The sequence below is a fragment of the Acyrthosiphon pisum genome, chromosome A3 (genome assembly GCF_005508785.2).
Source record: "Acyrthosiphon pisum isolate AL4f chromosome A3, pea_aphid_22Mar2018_4r6ur, whole genome shotgun sequence".
NCBI lineage: Eukaryota > Metazoa > Arthropoda > Insecta > Hemiptera > Aphididae > Acyrthosiphon > Acyrthosiphon pisum.
Genome location: NC_042496.1, coordinates 20,837,292 through 20,844,519, shown reverse-complemented (window position 1 = coordinate 20,844,519; position 7,228 = coordinate 20,837,292).

The following is a 7,228-nucleotide window of genomic DNA, read 5'->3' as shown; positions in this document are numbered from 1 at the left end:
ATGTGAAAACTCATGTGGAAACAACTTTTTTCGTATACGGATCTTATTCGTATGAGTTTGTGAATAGCCCCCTTGTCCGCATGTATTTTCTTCGACGTACAAACGTATAACATAGAAAAAGTGTAATCAGCAGAACCGATTTTGTGTTGTTAGCATTTCATTGACCTACACTCAAGTGCTAAAGTGACTTCCCCGATTTTTAAAATTTGTATAATATCAAATAATAATCAAATAATACTTATATATACTTATACATACAATAACGCTTATCATTAATCATTATTAACATATTTATTTATACAACAAACATTCTATAATTCTACCTACCGTAATATTTTAGTAGGTATTGTACTTTGTTTACCACTCTATATAAATATATAATAATACATTCAAATTATTAAATAATAAAAATAAAAAGCTGTTCGTTGGTAAGAGCATCACTCGAGAACGAATGGACCGATTAGGTTCATTATTTTTATAAATATTAGTAGGTAATAGGTATTCAAATGAGTTTTTTACGGGAAAAAATTGAAGAAGTTGCTCAGAAAATCGGAAAATTAGAGAAAAACTGTAAGGCCTTTTTTCAATGTGATTTTCCAATAAATTGTGTTTTGTTTATAATTGGTTGCCAGTTTACATATATTATTATTATACAATTGTAATATTATAAATTAATATAATATTATATATTTTTTCTATCCCCATCCCTAGGTAGGTATCTAGTTAAAAGGTAGCACAATATAACTACTTAATTTTTTTGTTTATTTATAAGTTTGCCATTATTAGGCCGGAAGTACATTTTATTTTACTATTATAATTAGTAAATATATGGTTTTAGTTTCTGAGCGGAGCGAAAGATTGTATTGGTTTTACAATGATGTTTGTTTTTTCACACATGACTGTCAGTAACATTTCGGATAGTAAGCGTGCTTTGATTTTTGAGATCAGCATCTTTTTTGAAAGAAAAGTGAAACTAGTTGGTACTTTTGGAAGATCAAAATTGAAAATTCCAAGTAGTTTTACAAAGCGTCGAGAAAAACTACCGAGAAATTACGAAAAACCGCTAAAATTCGACCAGAATCGTTTTCCGTATACAATGGTTCATGGTTATATTCAAATATAACATATTTACACACTTATTACAACTACAGTACAGCAAAGCGGTACCCACTTGCTCACCTTTTTGTTTTGTTGTATTGCTTCTGCAGTGCACCATATTTTACCACTAGCCCTCACTGCGTGTATATTAAATATTATATCGATGTCTTATCCGTGTAAATATTATTTATGGTTCTGTAGCAGAGTTACGATAGGTCTATTATACGAGCTAAGTTATCATAATTATTATAATACTATGTAGATAATATTATGTAGCTGTGTAGCCATAATGTGAGGTCCACCAGTAAAACCATCACATTATCATAGTACATACTTTTAGGGAAACTAACCTATCCTCGCTTTGAATTCATCTATATATCTTAGTTTGTGGCCTCTGTTCAAAGGACCACCGACAGCCATCGTGAGGTAGGTGGGAGGGCATGCCGTACTCCGCTGTCTGCTGTAAACGTGTATACCTATAGGGGTCGAGTGACAGGTTCACACCTTTGAACCACCGCCATAATGAATTTACGATTATGGCTTGCAAACCATTATTCCACAACATTATATTATAACATATATTATATCAACATTGGACGGCACTTATATTCTATGTACGAATGTACGCATACAATCCACCCTAACCGTTTTTATATTTATTGTTATATGACATAAAATCATGTTTTTTTCTGTGGAATGCTGTTTTTTCTCTTACATTTATTTTACATTAGTTGTCCACCATCTGCAACAGACCCTCATCAACTGTCACCCGCACAATCAGACGATGTACCCGGCCGGCAGGACACTAACATACTATAATATAACTTATATGGTTTTATTGTAGTTTCGATAATATGTATTGTTAATTTTTCCAAGAAGTTTCAACATATTTTTCGAAACGATACGATCGCCCGCCGGGGGTCATTTCTAATGTCTACATGTGGTTCATATATCATGTGCCGAAGAGACCCAAACAGACACTATATATAAGACTTGTGTATACATATATATATTTTTTCTTATTAGTTATTATATTATATATATAAATCGATTTTACTTTGTTCTTGGCATAAAAGATTTTTATATTTTTCTTAACGTTTTTAAAACACGTTTTATGAACCTTTTTTAATAATAGATACCCCTGTAAGACCGTAAATATCTTACCCTTGACAGCGGTACGATGAATTATTCTAACGAGTACCGTGTACGGATCGTTCGACGGTTCGACACGTTCCTATAACACGGGTGCCCACATAAAAATGTTACCAAAACAAACACATTCGTGTTCAAAATGTACAGTACCTTCCCCTAATGACATCAGTGGTAGAAGCCTCAAGCGGCTCAAGCCAAAAAAATATATATATTATCAGACATTTTAGATTAATTTTATACATTACACAACATGTGATCAATATATTATTCTATTAATTATTATTTTCTCAAATAATTATTTTATTTATGTACTGAAATATGTTCAAATTAAGTATTTGTAAAAAAATTATATTTGATAATCATTATTAATTTATAAATATTATATAGTCCTGAAATCAAAAATGGATTTATTCAAAAATGTTATTGAAATTCAATAATATTACCAAAAAAACTGTTGTTCATAGGATTTCAGTTTTCTAGATTATGGCCAACTAATAGTTTTAAAATGTTCTTAAAAAATAATTCCAATGGTATTTACATTATACATAGGTACATCATATATTGTATGTATAATTTATTTAATTATTATCGGTCACGCGATTGAATATTTTAATAAGTCCTAACATATTCTACATATATTAACTTGTTGTAAAATGTTGGAATTGGAATATTATTCCCATTTAGATTAATTTTGTTGTGTAGGTACTAGGTATTTAATAAAAAACATAAATTTAAATAATGAATGGCTATATTAAATTGGAAACTATAATAAAACGTGTTGGAAATTTAAAAGTATTTACTCGAAAACGTATGCGTTTGGAAATCATACCTTTGTTCCTACATATTATTTCGTAACTGTCTTTAATTGAAACTTATTTTGTCGGAATAGTGCATAATATCATGTAGTATTAGCTCACAGACTGTGAAACATAGGTATTAAGATAAAAATTTAATTTCGTATTATGAACATTGATCCCCCGAAGAGACAATCTTATCAATACGAATATTAATATGTTTGAAGCGGATAGTGCTATCGAAAAAAAATGTATATCATTAACTTTAATACAACATATTATATACGGAATGCATTTAACATTTAACGACTATAATACCTATAAGAATTAAGATTACCCATAGGCCATAAATTATAGCCCATAATGTATTCTGATCGTACATTTATCAAATTATATTTTGTATGTAGCTAATATTATAATATTTATATATTAAAAATACGATTATTCACTTATTATTATCATATATCATTAATTGTACGACATATTTCCAGATTGTTAGGTTATAGTGTCATCTGGTCATCTGGCGATAATATAAAAAATCCATAAAACATTAATTTTATGAGAATATTATGTTCTAATATTCAATTATTACTTTAATTATTATTATTTATTATTCAAAAATATTTTATTTTACAACCCAAATCCCGGTACTCTAAGCATGCATTTCTAAAAATGAATTAAAATAATTAATATTTATATGAAAATATAGACTTTTTAGTTATTTATCACATAAAATATATAATCTATACCATGATTTTTCGTAGAAAATGTGAATAGTCTAATAGTTGTCAATTAATTTCATATTCTTCTTGTATTAATTCATTTTTAATGCCGTCTACGGTCGATTAAGCCAACGCCCATAATTATTAGTGAAGGTCAATTTCACGGCGCCATCAGAAAATGTTTGTCAAATTCCTATCTAGCAGTTTAATAATTAACACAAATTTGTCAACATGAGAATCAAAGATCAGGTTCAAGTCATTCCATTATGTTTCTATATTTAAGTATAAATATTTACTATACGATACAACTATATATATAGCTGAAGTAATTGTCAGTGATAAATTCAGAATCAACAGAAATTTCATAATGCAATTTTGCAACTAGTATACGGTCTCGTTCCTATTGGCTATCAAAACCAGTTTTATTTATGTGCGATTTTGGCAGCCGTATATGGTAGGTATGATATCAAATAGGGCTGGTCATAACTGTTATCATATCTGGCCACGCATTGTAAATATTAAATAACATAAAACGGACACCCCTCATTAATATTAAGTTTAAATAATTATTATTCATATCAACATTCAGACTACATATTAATTATCAATACAAAGTTATGAAACTATATTAGGTACGCATTTTATTTATTTATTTATTTCAAACATACGGACAGTATATTACAATATGATAATATATAGACATATAGTGAAATTACATGCTTAAACGCGAATAAACTCAGCGTCGCCATTTTAAATACTTACAGCGAGATTTTTTGATAAAAATGTATATTAGTTTCGAAATAATGATGAATTTGAAATAGGTTTTTATGTTCTATATAGCTAACTCACTTAACTAACTAATAGGTACCAATACTTATATAATTTCAGAATAAAAGTCGTTAAAGTCGTTTTACGTTCATGTAATTACCTAATTAATCATACTCTAATTTTGTTTTATGAATTTTTTACTCAAAATCATTTGCAATTTTTCGAGATTTTGACAAATTTTGTCAAAATGTTAACTTCAGTTGGTAAAAACTATTGTAAATTTAAATTAAGCTAATCAAGTTCATCTAAATTTTTTTTTTAAATTACATTATTAACAAGTAACGAGGAATCTTGAATTCAATTTTTAAGTTTTTTGAACGAGTGAACATGTTTTTATCTACATTTTTTTTTAGTTATATGTATTTAATAGGTTTTAATATAGGTTTTTATAGGTACATAATTCTGTCTAGAGGCTAGACTATAGAGTATTGATAAAAATATTAACAACTGTTATATTAGTTATAACAGAGCTGTTCAGACATGTTTTTTAGGCGTTTGTAGAATGTAGACAGTTTTAGTGAAACAATAAATGCGTCCTTAGCAGTTACCATATTATGTAGGTATTAAGGATAGGTAATAGGTATCTATTGTTGCTGATGGCATGTGTTGTCACAAATTACCGGAATTTATATATAATTATGAGTCATGACTGACTAATGGGTGTAATATGTAAAAGTCATACATTATTTGATAAAGAGTCAACCACAGATTATTTTATTCGGCCTTAAAATTCCTTAAATTGAATATCACAAACTTAATACAAGAATATCAAAATAACTATTTAATTTTCTTTATCAAAAAACTATTAGTGTTATTTGAACAAATTATTTTACATCAACTAAAATTCCGCGATTTAAAAAAACGTGAACATACAGATAAATTTGGTATGTATATAATACTATGTGCGTTCGAGTAATGCGTACCCATTATTATAATTTTAATTTTAAATAAATAGAATTTTAATGTATTCAGATGTCGTCGGTAAATACCAATATTATTTTATCAACCAAAATGTGTTAGTGATTAGTAAAGCTTTTGTTAAAAATTGTTGGACTTTAATGTGTTTTGTTTTACGATCTATGAACTATGACGTGTATAGAAATAGACTATAATATAATGGATATGTTCAGTAAACATTGGAATCATATGACTCATTATTGACCTTTTATCTTTATAGAGTATAACACTCGTTTCCGTTAAGAGTTAAATTGTCTTCTTAAAAATATATTTCAGTAATTAATACTAATAACGTATTATTATATTGTGTATAGGATTATTTAGAGAAAATATTATTCATTTCTTCGTTACAAATTCATTAGATGTCTACATATTTTTCATTGCTGTCAAGAAAGAGGGGGGTCGATCAAAGCCCTTGCCCGGGACCTCCTGTGTTTATGAGGATCTTACGGCCAGACGCCTGTAATTTATTTTATACATTTTTTAGTTTTGTAACTAATAATAAATAATAATCTATTAAGAATAAGAATGCATGGGAATATTTTTATATGATTAGAGAACAAACATTGGCGACGCTGATGCGACGACGATTACGACGACGACGACGCCTTCCGCGATTCTGAATTTATTATAAATTTCCATTAAAAAGTTTGCACTTTTTCATTTATAATTTAATTTCTATATGTACGATTTTGATGATTTTTACAAAAGCACGTTCTATACAATATTTCTGATGTTTTGGAGTTTACTGGGAGTTAATTAATGCATTAGAATATTAGTTATGTCATATAACAAATTTTCCTGTATTTTACATAGTTTAAATAGAAAACTCCTGCTCCGATATACTATACACACACCGTCGTGCAGTTATTTTGTAAGCTTATAATTATATATTGGGTACGATGTCGTACGGTGTGGGTACGAGTGGCCTAAGGCGTTGGTTATGAACTGTTTTCGAAGCCTTAACTCAATAAAAAAATACAAAATACCTATAATATCAGACATATTAGATTAATTTTATACATTACACCTATATTATTATATTAATTACGATTTTCTCGAATAATAATTAGTCTATTTATGTACTGAAATATATTCAAATTACGTATTTGTAATGAAATTATACTGTGGCGCTGGGTATATAGTGATGGTACTTAAATAAAGGGGGTTGGGACCTGCTTTAAATAACTACAAAAAAAATATAAGTTATTTAAAATCAAAAAAAAATCCCGTCCCTTTACAATTTTCTCCGAGTGATAAAACTATAAAAGTATACCTCTCATTGATCGGACATAATAAATAATAAAATATAAGTGGAATGTCATACGCATTATCTGCGTTTAAATGTCTTTAACATCTTGATTTTAGATAAAATATAAGCTAACAAAAAAATATATTGTGATGTATATATAAATAATTTATAGAGGCAACAATGGGTGTGGCCATGCTATACATGTTTATAGCCAACCACCGAACGTTTCAATATCCATATTAATATATCCAAGGAGGGGACTGAAGACTATATAATATATTCTGTTTCCACTACAAGTCGGCAGTACGCGTTTTGGAGTCTTCGACGTGGGTTCCCACTTGTTTGCTGCAACGTGCGCGATACGCAGCGGCAGTCAGTCAACCGCCACCACGGGCAACAACGGCGCTCTACACCGTAAAATCCTC